General features: G+C 45.5%; 1 long non-coding RNA gene across 1 annotated transcript; it reads left to right on the top strand.

Moving 5' to 3' along the window:
- Nucleotides 1-9198: 9198 nt before the first annotated feature.
- LOC142584191 (uncharacterized) lies at nt 9199-16117 on the top strand. The gene is made up of 3 exons (XR_012828722.1): nt 9199-9373; nt 10876-11012; nt 16072-16117. It is a non-coding gene; the product is annotated as an uncharacterized LOC142584191 (long non-coding RNA).
- The last annotated feature ends 986 nt before the right edge of the window (nt 16118-17103 follow it).

Genomic DNA, 17103 nt, shown 5'->3' with positions numbered 1-17103 from the left:
TTTGGTCATGCTGTTACATCACACGAGAAAGTCATTTCAAATTGTTGCATGGAAAACAATAAATGAAGTAGATGCGACGTATTGATGCAACGAAAACCATTGTGCTGGTAGCTGTCTACCTAGCATTGTTTGGGATTATGCAAAGTACAATCGAGGGAACCAATGTGTTTATGCAAGAAGAATCGCTATAAGCCATATGTAAATGTGTGGGTGTGTAGAGACAGCAGCAAGATGACGCAGCTGACGTCATTTCTACTTTGGCCGTCGGACGCGAGCTTATGAAATGTTTGTTTGGTTCCACACGGGTACTCGACTAGAGTAGAAAAAAGGAAACGTGGAGTGCAACATGATCAGCGGCTCCATGTTATGCCATCACATGTACATATACAAACATTCCATGTAGCATGTGCACATGTATAAACATTCGCTTGTCCTCTCTTCCCTTTGTGTCTGTAGGAACTGAACTACTCCATTACTAAGAACACACTATAGCATTAAGAAAACGCGACTTACGACTTGAGCTCATTTCAGAGGTTTGCTGCCACCAGGTGAATCGAGGCTGTGAAAACGGCAATGCCTCTCGTCATCACTCTGACCTGAATTGAAAAAGATGGCTGTGTCACTGCATAACTCACCGCTAAACATACATCTGCTCATTTCATTTATGTGTAAAACAACTCCTTTGCTCGCCACATTTTCTCAATTTCTTGCTCTGCTTTGCTACAAGCCTAATTGCTTCTTGTTCGGCTGCTTCTGTTTCCATGTACATAAATATTGTATGCATGCACACATATTGCTTTTGCTGCCTAACCGTTAGCTCCTGTTTTTAAACATGTGGCCCCTTTTAAGTTGCACAATAAAACACCAGTTTGCCAGTGATGCAAATGCCTTTAGTGTTTGCAATAAAAGAAATCATGAAACTCGGGCAGCTTGTCTGAATGTTCAAGTGCCAAAAGATGGGAGATCACAATTTCATCAGGAGAATGTTTCATCCGGACAACGCACCTTTACTAGTTGTTGGTACTGGTTCACAACACAGATTTGCACACTCAATGCACTTATGCCCACACTCGTTTCTAAAGTGAGTGGTGGCGAGCGCGTGGAAGTAGGTCGTGCGCTCGCCATCGCTCGCAAATATATATATATATATATATATATATATATATATATATATATATATATATATATATATATATATGTGTGTGTGTGTGTGTGTGTGTGTGTGTGTGTGTGTGTGTGTGTGTGTGTGTGTGTGTGTGTGTGTGGCCAGCAATTTTGCCTTGGCAGCCTTCATCGACTGGTCTTGCATTAGCTTAAAATGGGGTGCAGCTTCGAATAAAATTGTGGACGCCAGAGCGCCGAGCTGGGAGGATGGACACTCGGGAGAAAAAAAGAGCCGTTCCGCTTGTTTTACCTGTGTTGTTCTCGTCTGCGACACTGACAGCGTCACTGTCGAGACCATATTCATGGGCCTCGACCATGGGACGATGGCACAGAATGGCGCTTAGTTCTTCATACCACCTCTATTGAGATGGCGCCGCGCCGCTCAGCATTTGTAGCTCTCTTTCCTAGCGACAACAGAAATTTTTTTTTTCGAAACATGAGTGCGAATCTGGCAAAGCCTTTCAGCATGTCAGTGAGCTCAGCAACACAACTTACCTTGTTGTATTTCCCTCTTAGATTTCTCCAGTGGATACGCAGTTCTTGCCAGGTCAGTACATATCCAATTAGAGCCATTTCTTCTTGAACCTTTGCGAAATGAACTTGGTTTCTCTGGCCGCGTGAATCTAGCAGCTCACCAATATTTAACTCGGATATTATGGCAAGGAAAGCAGTGGTTTCCTTTGCGGAGAAATAGATACGCGTAGAGCACGCTGCAGCGAGCGAAGTCGCCGTGGGGGACGTCATTTTGCTTCTGCTTCGGGTGTTGCTGTCCCGCAGCTTCACCAGCGCGGCAGTCCCGCAGCTAATTCCTTCCCATAATTTCTAATGCGACGATCCTGCGTTTACATGCTCCGCGATAATCGACTCGCGCCCGTAAATCTACCCTCGCCTGGCGCATTAATGCGATGCGCCTTCCTAGCGCATTACCGTTGCTTACATGCATGCGATGCGCTAGAAATGCGATGCGATACGACACTGTCGCATTCATGTAAACGCGCTATAGTTCCCTTCACTAACGCGGCGTATCACTTTGTAGGGTACAAAGAATCTACTAAGCAGCTTCTCAGACAAACCCTGGCGATGGATTTCAGTCCACACCTGGCTGGCAATCGACTTGCCGATGTGGAAGGATGTAGCGTCGTGCGTCTGTACTCTGCTGCTTCGCGATGTGTATGCGCGCGAGCTGAGGAGCTTCCTCTACGTCTTGAGTAAGTTGCTCGGCGTCGGAAGCAAGTGATGCGTCGGTGTCGTGCGGGAGCATAGCGTCTAGCGTGGTCTGGACCTCGCGCCCGTAGACAAGAAGGAACGGTGTGAATCGTGTTGTTTCCTGAATGACGCTGTTGTACGCGAATGTAACGTACGGCAGGACTTGATCCCATGTTTTATGCTGGATGTCTACATACATACACAGCAGGTAAGCAATGGCTTTGTTTAGCCGTTCAGTCAGTCCATTGGTCTGTGGATAATAGGCAGTCGCCTTGCAATACGGCGTGCAGCTCAGCTTGAATATGTCCTCTGTCAAGACTGTGAGGGCAGTTCCTCTGTCGTTGATGACATGTGACGAAGCACTATGTCCGAGGACTATGTAATCGATAAAGAACTGGGCAACTTCGTAGGCCGTGGCACGTTGTACAGCTTCTGTCTCGGCGTAGCGTGTTAGATAGTCCGTGGCGACTATAATCCACTTGTTTCCGCTGGCTGACAAGGGAAAGGATCCCAGGTGATCCATGGCGATGTAATCAAACGGTGTGCTAGGTGGTGCGATGGGTTGGAGTAACTCCTCGGGCTTCGAAGACAGCGATTTCCTGCGTTGACACTCACGGCAGCTTTGCACGCAACACTTCCCCGTGGTAGAAAGTCTGGGCCAGTAGTACGTCTGGCGTACCCTTGCAAGAGTACGTGAAAATACCAAATGTCCAGACGTGGGCTCATCATGCCAGGCTAGGAGAATGTCATCACACAGGGCGGCAGGTACAACCTATAGATACTCTTTTTCACTGGCACTCGAGTTTTCCTTGTAGAGGACACCCTTTCGGAGGCAGAAGGTCGAGAGACTGCCACAAATTTGTCGTGGGATTGTAACATTCTTGCCTTCTAGGTGATCGATGAGAAGGCGTATTTCAGCATCCTCGCGCCGCCGTATGATCAGGTCAGATGCGGTGAGGGCCCCAAGAAATGCACCTACTTCGTCCATGTCCTTATCGCAAGTTCTGGCGGGAGCACGCGACAACGTGTCCGCATCTTCGTGTTTGCGGCCCGATTTGTAGACGATGGTAACATCGAACTCCTGCAGACGGAGACTCCATCGAGCAAGTCGCCGGGATGGGTCTCGCAAGTTGGCTAACCAACACAAGGAATGGTGGTCTGTCACCATCTTGAAAGGCCGACCGTAGAGATAAGGCCAAAATTTCATGATGGCCCACACAAACGCTAGACACTGTCGGAGGTGGAGCACTTGATTTCGGCGCGTGGAAGGGTGCGACTGGCGTAAGCGATCACTCACTCAACGCTTTCCTAGTGTTGAACGAGTACGGCGCCAAGACCGATGTTGCTTGCATGGGTGTGCACCTCGGTGTCAGCGTCCTCGTCAAAGTGAGCGAGGACGGGTGATTCCTGCAGGCGCTGCCGTAACTTGGTGAAAGCTGCGTCCTACTCATCCGTTCAAACGAAGGGTGTGTCTTCTCGTGTGAAGCATGTACCTGATTAGGCGATCCGGGAGAAATTAGTGATGAAGCGACGATAGTACGCACACAAACCGAGAAAGCGGCGTACTGCTTTCTTGTCACAAGGAGTCGGAAAAGCAGCAACAGCAGATGTTTTGTCTGGGTCAGGGTGGACGCCGTCGGCGTTCACAACAAGACCGAGAAACTTCAGCTCTTCGTAACCGAAGTGACACTTTTCCGGCTTTAGTGTGAGGTTAGTGGAGCGGAGCGCCTCAAGTACCGCTTCTAAGCACTTCAGATGTTCTTCGAAGGTCGCTGCAAACACGACGGCGTCATCTAAGTATACTACATTGTGCCAATTCAGACCCGTCAGAACAGTGTCCATCATTCTCTGGAATGTGGCTGGTGCAGAACACAGGCCCGAATGGAAGTACTTTAACTTCGTACAGTCCATCCGGGGTAAGAAAGGCAGTTTTTTCGCGATCTCGTTCGTCAGCTTCGATTTGCCAATATCCATTCTTCAGATTTATGGATGGATAGTTTGCCACAGTCGATCTAACGAATCATCGATCCGCGGAAGCGGATACAGGTCTTTTTTGTGACTTTATTAAACTTTCTACGGTCAACGCAGTACCGAAGCGGTCCGTCTTTCTTTTTGACGAGGACCACGGGTGACGACCAATTAAGGGCTTTGGGATGGTTGTATGACGTCATCGTCAAGCATTTATTTCACTTGCGCGTTAATCACGTTGTGCTCTTTCGCCGATACGCGATAAGGCAGTTGTCGTATGGGACGAGAATCGTCATACGTGATTATTCGGTGTCTCGTGATGGGCGTCTGCCGCACCTTAAAAGAAGATGCGAAGCACTCCTTGAACAGAAGTAGCAACTCGCCCGCAGCGCTTTCTGCTTTTCCCCCGGAAGGTCTGACTTGATGTCGATATTGCTGAATGTCTGAGCTGGGTTTTCCTTTGCCATAGACGCAAAGCATTCAGCAATGTCTGCTATGCGCTCAGCGAAAGCGATAGTAGTACGACGAAATAGGTGCTGATGTTCCTGGCTGAAATTCGTCACGAGTAGCCCAGAACGTCCACCTCGAAGCGTTATGGGACTGCAGGCTGCACAAACACCCTGAGTCAGCATAAGGGAGGAATTGTCCTCTGCAACAACTTCGTCGTCACGCAGATCGCTGCATACGACCGCTACCAGCACACTTGAGCGTGGTGGTAAAGTTACACTGTCGGCGTAAAACCGAAGCACGTTACGTCGGCAATTGTGGCGGCTGTTCGCTGCTCTTTCTGTCGAAAGAGTCACTGTGCATTCCCGGAGGTCTATAATGTCACCATACTCTCGCAGAAAGTCGGCTCCCAAGATGAGGTCCCGAGAACAATCGTGGAGTCTAAGGCAGCTCTCTGGAAACGTAGACCCACGAATTCGTACTCTGACCGCACTCTTAAAATTTTCACACCCTTATGGGTGTAATGCGGGTGTATTCATCTTTTGACCCTTGTAAACACCCTTGAAACACCCTTTCCTAACGGAAAAGGGTGTTCAACAAGAAAACACCCTTGGAACACCCCAGTCTTTCTAATTTACACCCTAATTATAAGGGAGTAAGTGAACAAGCTTACAGTATATGATAAACGAACATTGCCAGTTAAGGCGTTGATATTGGCTATACATGAAACGCGCGCTACCTGCGCTTGAATCAGGCAGCTGGAATGATTAGATCGGGGCACCTAGGCAGCAGCGCACTGACTCCGAACAGTGGTCAAAAATGAAGTTTCCCACGAATGTTGATATCGAACGGATGACACTAACGCGCAGACTTTGCATAGCCAGATATCTGCAAAAGGCTTCATATGATCAATAGCAAAATATTTACGATGCTATCACTGAATACTTAAAGGTGTGCAACCAGTTAGACTGGGAATGGTTAGGAGTGAGGGCTAACGGTAAATAGCTCACCAACTTACGGTTTGTAGATGACATTGGCATACTCAGCAACGCTGCAGACTATTTGCAACAAACGTTTGAGGAACTTGTCGAATAAAGTGCAAGGATGATTGAGAGTTAGTATGCAGAAGAGAAAAGTAATGTTCCGCAGCCTGGCGAGAGAACGAATGTCATGGTCGGCAGTCAGCCTCTAGAGCCTGCGCAGAAATACGTTTATTGAGGTTAATTACTCGCAGGGGCCTCTGATCAAGGAAATTAACAAAAATAAAACATTAGCTGGAGAGCTTACGGCAGGCATTACTAAATCATGACCAGGGAGCTTACTGCTAACCATGGCTTTTTACCGTTAGTAACGTATGGGGCCGAAACTTGGAAGTTACCAAAGAAGCTTGGGAAGACGTTGAGGACCGCGCAACGAGCGATGGAATGAAAATTATTAGGCATGATGATAATAGACTGGAAGACAGCGATGTGGATTAGAAAGCGAACGGGGATAGCTGATATTCTGGTTGACATTCAGAGGAAGAAGTCGTTCTGGGCAGACATTGCAATGCGTAAGGGAGAGAACTGCTGGTCTATTGGAGTCGCAGAATGGGTGCTAAGAGAAGGGAAGCACAGTCGAGGACGGCAGAGAATAATGTGGACGTGATGAATTTAGGAAACTTGAGGACACGTGGAACCAGTTGGCACAAGACAGGGGTATTGGAGATCGCTGGAGAAGCTTGCCTCCTGCGATGGACATCAAAATAAGCTGATGATGATGATGATGTGACGACATCCATGCCAGCTTCGCGGCATGTCATTCATGTTATGTCATGCATGCGTGTGATGCACGTTCTGATAGCTCGATTTACGTCGATCGCGGGGGGGGGGGGGGGGGGGGGGCTAGTAGCGGCGGAGCCAATTGGGGCATGCCGGGCACTTGTAACGCTCACTAACAGTAAAATTTTTGCTGCTATGGCAATGGCTCCGCTCCTTCCCCCTCCACGGTCAATTGGGACCCCCCCCCCTCACGAAAACAAAATTCTGGTTACGCCACTGTGGGGAGGGGGGTGTAAGATTGCTCTAGACCCCTCCCCCTAACTTGTCAATGGAAACGGGGGACGGGAGGGCAGCTTCCGCCGGGCCGCAAACCTTAGGCAGCCCAATTACCGGCTGCATTTCCCTTTGGCCGTGAATACTGCTCTAATGCCATTACACTGTAGGATTCGTGGCGGTTCGAGGGCATGCGACAATAAAAAAACACACATACAGCCATCAGCAAGTCTTAGCTTGAGCAGATCTTTGGGAGCTCGGCAAGACTCTCACAAAAAAAAAAAGCTTGGCACCCCTCTTACAGGCATTGTCAACTCTGGGTCCCACCGCTGACTGTACATTTCCGGTAAAAAAATCACACAGGAACTCCTCTCGGATTTGTCTGAGTGTGCGTAAGCATTGTGACTCTTCCTTATCTACACGCAGTCCATGTCGTTATCAATGTTATGAGACTTGATCCGACAAGTATAAGCGACAGCGCTGCGGCGACACGAGCTGCTCTGGTCGGCGGCGCAAGCGAAGTACTACAGGTGGCCGGGCCAGGCGCGCTGGTGACGTTCCGTTCGTTTTGAGCCGTTATCGCTCTTTAGCCCTCCTCATCCGCGACGAACCATTATCAACCGTTCTCCGGCGGCGGCTGCTTGTGGCACGGCCGCGCGAACCGTATCTTGAAAGCGAACTGCATTGTGGACAGAGTGTGCCCACTGCTGAAAACTTCACGCGCTGTGTTCTCACCGTTTACTTCGCTTTGAAAACAGACGCGCGTACACCTATCTTGAAAGTGATCTGCGAAAAGCGCATAGTGCGGCATAAGCTGAAAGCTTCGTGAGCGCAGTGTTCTCGCCGCTTCGCTCGCGTTGAAGCGAGAGCTAGCACGAAGGTGAATTCACTCGCTGCTGCGGGTTCTATTTTGAAAGATATCGTGCGGTACGGACTGACGGACGGATGGTTTTTCTTGTTGGGGAAGTATAGAAATGCTTACGTTATAAAAAAAAATCGCAGGGTTCGCGAATTTCGCGATAAGAACCAACACCAACCTACTCCCCCGCCCCCCGCTGAGCGATGCCGTCTTGATCGCCCCCTCCCAACCCCGGGAAAAGGGACACTACCTTTCTATCTCAGTTGAAGAAAGGATGATGAAACGTTAACAACGACAATAACGGCATTTTCTAACGAGTTGTCTTGTGGCCCCTGAGATCCGCGCGCGAAGCTGGCGCGCGCGAACCTGAGAGGCCATAATTGGCCGCTTAATAGCATAAAAAGACAAAGATAATGCCAAACGACACAACTAAAAATTGAAACAAAGAACTGATCTTAGCTATACTGTTTGGGGAAAAGAAATAAAAAAAAAATTACCGACGATTACGTTACTTCCTAATGCGAAATTTGAGCGCAGCAAATAAGCTGTTTCACCTTTTGGATAGATTGAGGCAAAGAAATCGAGCAACACATGTATGCGCTATCACAGAATTTTTTTTTATTTTTCACACGTATTCCTTTAACAAAGACTCCACTAACAGTTCTTGATAGTCATGAAGGAGGCTTTGTGGTCGGAGAAATAGACTGATATATGTTCGACTTGGTACACCAATGCTTGATTCTCAAAGACGAGATCTATACAAGTGGCTCGCGAGGTTGTCACAGCCGTGGGGGAAGCAGAGGCTAAGCGCCGCCGCCGAGAAGACCCTGCCGTTCGCGCCGCCGAAGCGGAGGCTCATCGCCGCCGTCGAGAGCAACCAGCAGTAAGCGAGGCTGAAGCAGAAGCTCATCGCCGCCGCCGAGAAGACCCTGCAGTTCGCGCCGCCGAAGCGGAGGCTCATCGCCGCCGTCGAGAGCAACCAGCAGTAAGCGGAAGCGGAGGGGGGCGGCGTGTACACCCAGCGGCAAACGATGGGGGCAGAAGCGCGCGCAGCAAGCGGACAACACGATAAAGGGAGGAGGGAAGAGATAGCAGCGACCCTTTCCTCCTCTTTCTGCATGGCGGCGACGGTGTTCTATGCAGTCACGTTATCTTGACTCTCTAGCGGCGTCAGCGGCATCCAGCGGTATCAGTCGGTCGCTGCTAGCGCTGGGGGGATGAAAGGGGGGCGGAGCTGGTTACGAGGCCGACGACAACGCCGACGACGACGCCGATGACGACGCGAAACCCAGGAACGGACGCCAAAGAGCTGCGCTCTAAAATTAGACAGCCGCAACACACGCCACTAAAGCCACCACCGCCGGCATAACGCGGAACAGTTGGCAACATTCATTCGCGCGTCATTGCTTCGTCCGCTTCGTCTCCGCAACGAGAGCCGCCATCTTCTCGCGCCTAACGTTTTGTATGGCTTTGTTCTCTGCAATCCGCGCACACAGCTCATCGGTGGCTTCACGTCTGCTCGGCGTCGCAATGGGGCCTGCGTCATTTTCTGGTGCTCGCGCAATCGGTGTGAAACATGTCGCATGTGAAATGTTTGATAGAAGTGCCTCACGTCCAAATCAAGCCGCCGTACGGGTGTATGGCTGTGCGCCCCGTTCTCGGAAGCGTCGACGGGTTTCCGGCATGCGGATTTCAGGTACGTGCAAATGCGTTTCGCCCTCCTATTGAGCTCCGGAGCAAAGCGTGCAATATTGCATGTGAAAGAGGCAGTGCCCGTCATCATGGTGTGAATTTCGAGCGGCAAACGAGAACTTTGGCATTTAGAGCACACCGCGGCTGCCAAGTCAGCGTGGAAATTGTTTTACGTTACCGTAATATGTTGCTGTCAGTCTAATCTGCGGCTTGTGGACAGCTAGCCCATTAACTTTTGCTTGTGGCAGCGATAGGTATATAAATGGAAGCGGTAATAATTTTCGAGAGCAGAGAGTTGTTTCGCTCGATGTTTGGTCGTATTCACGGCGTTATGAAAGCTAGAAAACTGGCTTGATTGTGCTTAGTTCCAACTCCAAGGGGCGCAACGTTGGTGCTGCATATGTTTGTTTTCGGTGTCACGAGTACCACTTTCATGCTTTTGTTGCATGAGAGTGGTAGCTGCTGCATGCCGTCTGGGTAGAACACAATAAAAGCAATTTCCTCACTCATACGTATGCAATGTGACGTAACAAAATTTCCAGCGTTTTATTCGGAGCGTAAATATCCAGTATAGTTTAGTAAGAAACTCAAATTCTGTCTTAGCTTAGTAGGCGTGAAACAAGTGAAACTCTCATTCCTTTTTGAATTGTTCGCCCAAACCGCACCGCCCGCAGATGCGTCATCGGGTAATTGACAGTAGCTTCGCTACGTGAGTTGTTTTATGCGCCAATATTGCCCGGTTAAGTATCCTGTTAATTTATGCCGACGCTCGTTCATCTTGATTTTAAGCGGTTACTATCCCCGAGTACTGGACGATGCCAAACTTGTGAGGTGTAGCAAACGCGGGAAATTCAAAGTGGCGTAGCTGCAAGGTCCTGTTTTTACGTTTCTTGCATTCAAAGCCAACAGACACAGTATCACTGATTTATTTTCCATTTCTGCTGTATTTGATCAATCTAATGTGACAACTGCATTTGCTCTTTAATGTTCTCCATTTACTGTGTATTCAGCTTGGCTGCCGCCCTCTCTTCAGAGGATGCCGCTGTGATAGCTCTTTCGTATAGCACATGCCTCTATAGCCCTTGTGTTTCAAGGGCTCTGGCGAGGCAGCAGTGCTCCAAGTAATTTTACCATCCTATATATTTTCTATTTTGCATCATTCTTCCACGATGGATTTTAATGTTAATAGTATCCGTCATTAGTCATCGCCATAATTTTATAGCACGTAGATTTTACGCACTTTACAGCGACAATTTTTAGGCCAGTTTACAGCCAAGTCACATCTTCCATAATACATCGTCAACATTACCACTTGTCATGGCGCTCTTTGGCCAAACCTGGCCCTTCCGCCATAAAACACCACACATCATCATCATCAGCTTGGCTGCCAGAAAATGCTTGAATTTCTTTCAGTATCCAAGTGACGAAATATTTCACTGACGGCCGTGTGTGAAACACGCAAGATGACAAAACTGATAGCAAAATGATGGGATATTTCTTTTATAGCGTTTGGACTCGACTTTTGGTGAGGATGTCGATCGACCTTGGGCCTGGTGACAGCACACCCGACATCGCCAAAGTGCAGCCTATCAGTTGAGTGCCCCCGAATGGACCATCAACATCGGAAAATGAAGCAGAGCCAGGTAGGGGCAATTTTTACTTTGGAACAGAATACTGACAGCTGCCTCTTTTTTTTTAAGAACTAAATATCATATTTACAAACCAATCCTTTCTCTTTGTGCAGCCTACATAGAATTGTTTTTTGCTTATTATACAGACCTTCTGAAAGCAGTTCTTCTGAACCCTTTTTGCATGCACAAATAAATAAAGAGGAGTGCACTTTCTGAAGAAATTGATGCACTGAAATGTGCGTTCGACACAATGAGATGCAAAGTAACCAACAACTTTAAAGCGGTAAAAAAAAACAAGTTTGAAACGTGTTCTAACATCATAACCCGCCTTGGCATACGGATCTAAATATAACAGCAACAGAGGTGCATGCAGAGAAGTGTTTGTAAATGTTTGCAAGATATGTACATTGTCTAAGAAATTGTTTTTGTTTACTTCGAGCTTCTTGGTGCCATGGCAGTGCAGTAAAAGCTCAAGATGATGCCCCTGCTCCTAATAAAGCACCTTTAGATTTTAAAATTAAATTATGGGCTTTTACATTCCAAAACCTAAAGTTTTGGGAACCTGGCTTCTTTAATGTACACCTGAATCTAAGTGCATAAGCGGTATTGCATTTTAACCTCATTGGAGGGCAGCTGCCATGGCCTAGATTGAAGCTGGGACCAGCATGACTGAGCAGCATGGCAACATAGTAAGTGGGATATAACACCAGGTCAAAATGAGAAATACTGCTTAGAACTACCAACTTCTTGGCTCACAAGCACTTTGCACTAAGTTAAAGGAGTATGGAGTACTGACAGCGACCGTTTATGTACCAATTTCTTTTTAGGCTGACTCCATTATTAGGGTGCGAAGCTTCAATTAGTCAAAACCAGCCTAAATTACAGAACCATCTCAAAACACGCACCATGTATAGCTGGATTTGGACATGCAAATGGAGTCAATTCATGTCGCCGAAAATGGAAGTGGCAGTCACACTATTTCATGCATTTTGCCTAAAACATAGTCAATAATAATTAATCAATTTCTAAAATATTCTTTCCAAAAAGTTTTTTTCAAGCATGAAAGGAGGAGCCAAATGGTGTTCAGGTGCACGAGCGGTTAGTTGCACGGCACTTCTTGCATGTGTTCACTGGATTCTTTCAGGCTTGAAAAAAAAAATTTGTTGCACCTACTGAGCAGTAGAAAGCTGGATTGGGAATTTTGCAGGATGCTCTACAATTTTCGCACTGACAATTTTGCTTTGAATAATTTATTTGAGCAGGTAAATAATTGTTAATAACTAATTACCTAATTAGGAAAAATGCAAGAATTGGTTTCACTTCTTCAAAACGATGGCAAACGACATTGCCTTGGTGCTGTCCAGCTACGTGGCACTTGTACATATTTAAAGCTTGCACATGTCATACAGACCACCTGGTAATTGCAAGGCATATATAGAAGTGGCTAAGTTGTGTGAGCCAGCCATGTGTAGCGAATCATGAGAAACAGCCATGTTTCTTTGACTTAAGGGCATGATAAGATTTACGTGCTCGACACCTTGTATCAGTGTGCTCTAGGCCTGTTCGTAGTTTAGCTGCTACATAAACAATATTTCTCCACGTGTAAGCTCATATGCATCTCAAGTATATTGCCTCGTGTGTCCAAAATAAACCATCTTCGCGCTTCCTTCATTATGTCTTCATCTGTTGCTGTGCTAAATTTTTAACATGCAACTGCACAAATTTTCATCTAGTTTTCATAGTTCCTCGTTGTTTGGTGGTTTTATTTCTGAACAAGTTGTTTTCGTTAAACCCTGTGCACACAGCAGTACACAGCATTTCTGCCTTGAGTGGGAATTTTCTTTTTTCAGATTGACATTAATACACCTTGCCTGGGCAATGTAAGGCATTCTACATAACACGGCCCTGCAATAATGTTTTATATTGCATTCCAGCATCATGCAAAACTGTTTACTTACCAGATTAGAATATGTATAAGTGTTGGAAGTAGCAGAACTGGAAGAAGCCAGCAGATGAGGCCAAGGAAAGCATACAGGAACATGTTTTAAGTTTTTTACATGAAGTGTAGAAATGATAAATTCTAGGTAAGTGAAAGTGGATTAAAAGATATCCACCTGTGGGTGGGGAACGGACCCATAACCTTCACATTACGCATGTGATATACTAACCACTGTGGTACTACGGCCGTGTTCGAGCGTCAACAATCTGAGGGGCCATTGTGGATGGTTGAATGCTGCCTCGGTGGCGCAGTGGTTAGTGCATCGCATGCCTAATGCAAAGGCTGTAGGTTCGTTCTCCCCCCATGCCTGGTTGTTTTTTTTGACGATTTTCATTTCCCTTTATCATTTCTACATTTAAATAGAAAATTACAAATAAGTTTCCATGTGCCTTCCGTGGCATCTTCCAGCTGTGATTCAGAAAAAATTTTGACCCTCAGTATCCTTTCTTCTCGTTTGGAAGAACAGGAGCTTCATTTTAAAAATAATGAATTCACCTTGTTCAGCGTCTCAATGTGGTCTCAAATCTTATCACAGCATGTGTATTACTAAGTGAAGTTTTTGTTAAGATGATGATATAGCATGGGACCTAATTAGTAGCCTTTGTGTACAGATATATGACTAATCTAATAAATAGGAGGATTTTAAGAAGCACTTCTAACATGGTCTGAGCATGTGTTTAAAAAAACTAATCTAGCATGATTTCAGGCATAACTGTTGCCCCTGAAAAATATTTGGATCATCGGCATTGGCATTGTTTTTAGAGAGCACCAATACTGCTTTGATAGAAGTAGCCTCGTGGAACATGAAGCATCGCTTCTTGCTGAGTCAAGGAAATATTATCTGCATATCTGAGGTGCATGTGTCATATGCTCGAATGCTGCTTAAAGGCTGCCAATAGGAAAATTACTTCACTTGCCTTCCAGAGATTGCTTCAGTTGTCTATGCTACTCGATCATAAACAATTTACCATAGTGAACATTCATCACAGTTGGCTTTGCCATGTTTATGCAAAATACCACAATTGCCTTCTAGACATGTGACTGCACTAAAACTTGGAATTAATGACCAGTAAGATTTATGGGACAGCAAAACTTAGTTTATTACTCCTGTTTCTGCCATAGTTTCATACAGTAATTACTAGAGGGAACTCTGGTGCTGGAGTCGTACCACCATGGGAATGATGGGAAGCACATGAATTTGTCTGATATTCGTGCTTGTGAATTCAGACGTTCTTGTGGCTTCGTATATTATACGCTATATAAATCTTATTGTCGTAAATTTCAGCGCAGTCTATACTCTTTGAAGTGCAGAAGACAGCGCCAACACGCGCAATTGCTATTAATTGCAACGATTGAGCTTGTCCAGGTGGCCAAATCGAAAGGCGCCAAGCGTCTCAAGGCACTGGTATGCCCGCGATAAATTCATCAGGGCGTTGCACTCGCTTGTCGTTACATGCCTCCGTGGCTTAATGGTTTCAATATCAGACTTCTGTTCTAGAGTTCCTGTGTTTGAATCCTGTCGTCGGACGATTTTAATGTTTATTTATTTATTACACAGTATATTGTTGAAAATGACTCGTTTACAAAGTCACAAAGGCGTTTGAAGCCAAACAGACGAAGTTTAGGCAAATCCATGTACTTCCCATAATTTCCATGCTGGTACAGCCGTTCTTGTTTGATCTCCTGTGGACACTAACGTCAGAGTTCTCTCTAGTAATTATTGTATGAAAATCTTATTTCTGCACCTTGCTCGTGCAGAAGCGGCACCACACCTGCTGCGTAAACATGCACTACCTTTCGGCCAAGTGCAGGGAATGCTGTGAACTCGTCCTGTACAAAGCCTGCACTAAGTAAAACAAATCACAACATGCAGTTGCTGCCACGTTGAACTGGTGGAATGAGTAGTGAAATGCAGCACCTCCTGAACTAGTTCAAAAAGTGCAGGTTATTCAAGTGGAGATTATATAGTAACAGAAGTTAGGTGATTCTGCATTACATTCACGAAATATACTTCATGATACTTTTCCATTTATTTCCTCAGTTATTAAGAATCCCTTTTGCATTGTTGGACAAAACTACAGAATGCCAACATATTTTCTAGCATTCACTGGTAGCAAACATGTCAAAACTTGTTCTAGTTTCTGGATTGCCTCTTTAGCCGTTAACCCCCAAGTTAATTCCGGAGAAATGTACCAAATTTTTTACGTACTCAATTTTTCGGTGTCATTCTCATTCTAAAAATATATTACTTCATTGGTCTCTGGTTAGAAATAACACAAAAATAGGAGCTGTTCTTGCGGGCAGCTTTCCCTCAATGCCGACTGTAACTCATCTTTGACAATAAGAGCAGCGTAACATCGGGCAGAAAGAGTGCGACTCGTCATTGGCGATATTGGTACTGCCTCCAGTCACTAGTACAGCTTGGGATCAATGGTTAAAGGTTGCGACTTTGTTGCTGCCCAATTTTAATTCTGCAGCTGCTACACTTGGGTGTAGCGTGTGTATGTACGTGTGCATGCATTAAAATGACTGCACGCTAGAGCAAAGCAACTGTAGTGCAGAGAGGCATTAGTCATCTTTATATATTTGCTTTGTAAAGATGCACTAAGTTTATCTTTTGCAGTATAGACTTGGCGCTCATTGGCCAAAGATGCCCCTGTGCTACTAAAACCTATCAATTAATTCGCTTTCGGTCTGTGAGTTTTAATTTGTTTTTCTTGAACTGTGCAATTCCCACTCACAGGACTGCATGTCATCTGAGGTGTTCCTTTTTCAATCAAGAATGTTGAGGTTGTGTTTGTGAAACTCGATTTCTTGCCTCAAACGAGCTTGTGCAAACTGACCAAGCTGATAATTCTACCTTCTTATATATTAAGTATGTTGCGGTTATGAACCCTCATAATGAATGACACATAGTATAAAAATTTTATCTAATAAAACACTTTAATGAAATTTTTCATGTTTTTCGTGTTCATGTTCACTTTTCTACTCTAGTGTCCTGTCTGCATGCCTCACATTTATTGCATATTAAATATCGTATAAACTTAACCATGCTTTTTTACCACAATGCAGGGGGAAAAGGTTCCGGTAACACCATGCATTCAGTATGGTGGCCCAGATATGTATGCAAGCAACCTCCTTCATGTGGACCAAGAACTACTCTGCAGTGTCTCGCAGACTTCCATGCGAAGTCCTCAACATTGTCGTCTCAGTGGAATGGCTGCTCATCTATCTGCGTGTCCATCACCAAGACGGCCAGTTGTAAAGCTCCTGTACCCGTTTAAGAAAGCTTAATGATTTTTTATTTAGTTTTCACGCTTGGCCGTAGAATGTTAACACTTTTACCTGGCACAAAGTGGTGCAATAACTTTAAACCAGTGGAATGTATTTAAGTGATGCTCACTCTAATGCCTATCTGGTTTTGTTTGTGTTTAAGAAATTTGAATGTCTGATGAGGTAACGGCATTGTAATTTGTCATCGTGGCTCGTTTCAATGAGCTGCAAGGAAATAAGACGCACAACTTATCACACGCCAGTTCTAGCATTTTCGTTTTCATGACTAAAGTATGCACGTTTCAAAAGATGGAAAGTGGGGAAAAAGCCTCAAGAACATAATCATCCTAGGATTGTCACGTCCTTACAACTCTGCAATGACTAATGCCTCATACATCTTGGGAGCACACTGGTCGCAATGCCTACAGGTATACTTGATAAGAGAATAGCTTGCACTCAGATTTGAGATTTGCCACGCAGTTGATGGCTGATGGCTTTTGGTTATCGTCTTCATGTGACTACTATGTATTAAATATTCATTTAGACGTGCTGCGGTTTTTTGCAGTCACCTATATATATATATATGTATATATATATATATATATATATATATATATATATATATATATATATATATAATGTGTGTGTTCTTTGTTTCAATAAAAATTTAGTTGAGAGTTAGCGCTCATCCTGTCTGCTTCTAGTCTGTGTCACTTCGCGCTACAATCCAAGATCATGTTACTGTACAAACTCGCCCAACTTTCTATCCTTGTGTTAAAGACACACTCAGACTTGTTCTTACTTATGTGACCGGTTATTTTTGTGCTTTAT

Source organism: Dermacentor variabilis, chromosome 6 (assembly GCF_050947875.1).
Source record: "Dermacentor variabilis isolate Ectoservices chromosome 6, ASM5094787v1, whole genome shotgun sequence".
Lineage (NCBI taxonomy): Eukaryota > Metazoa > Arthropoda > Arachnida > Ixodida > Ixodidae > Dermacentor > Dermacentor variabilis.
This window is presented reverse-complemented; position numbering and strand designations above follow the sequence as displayed.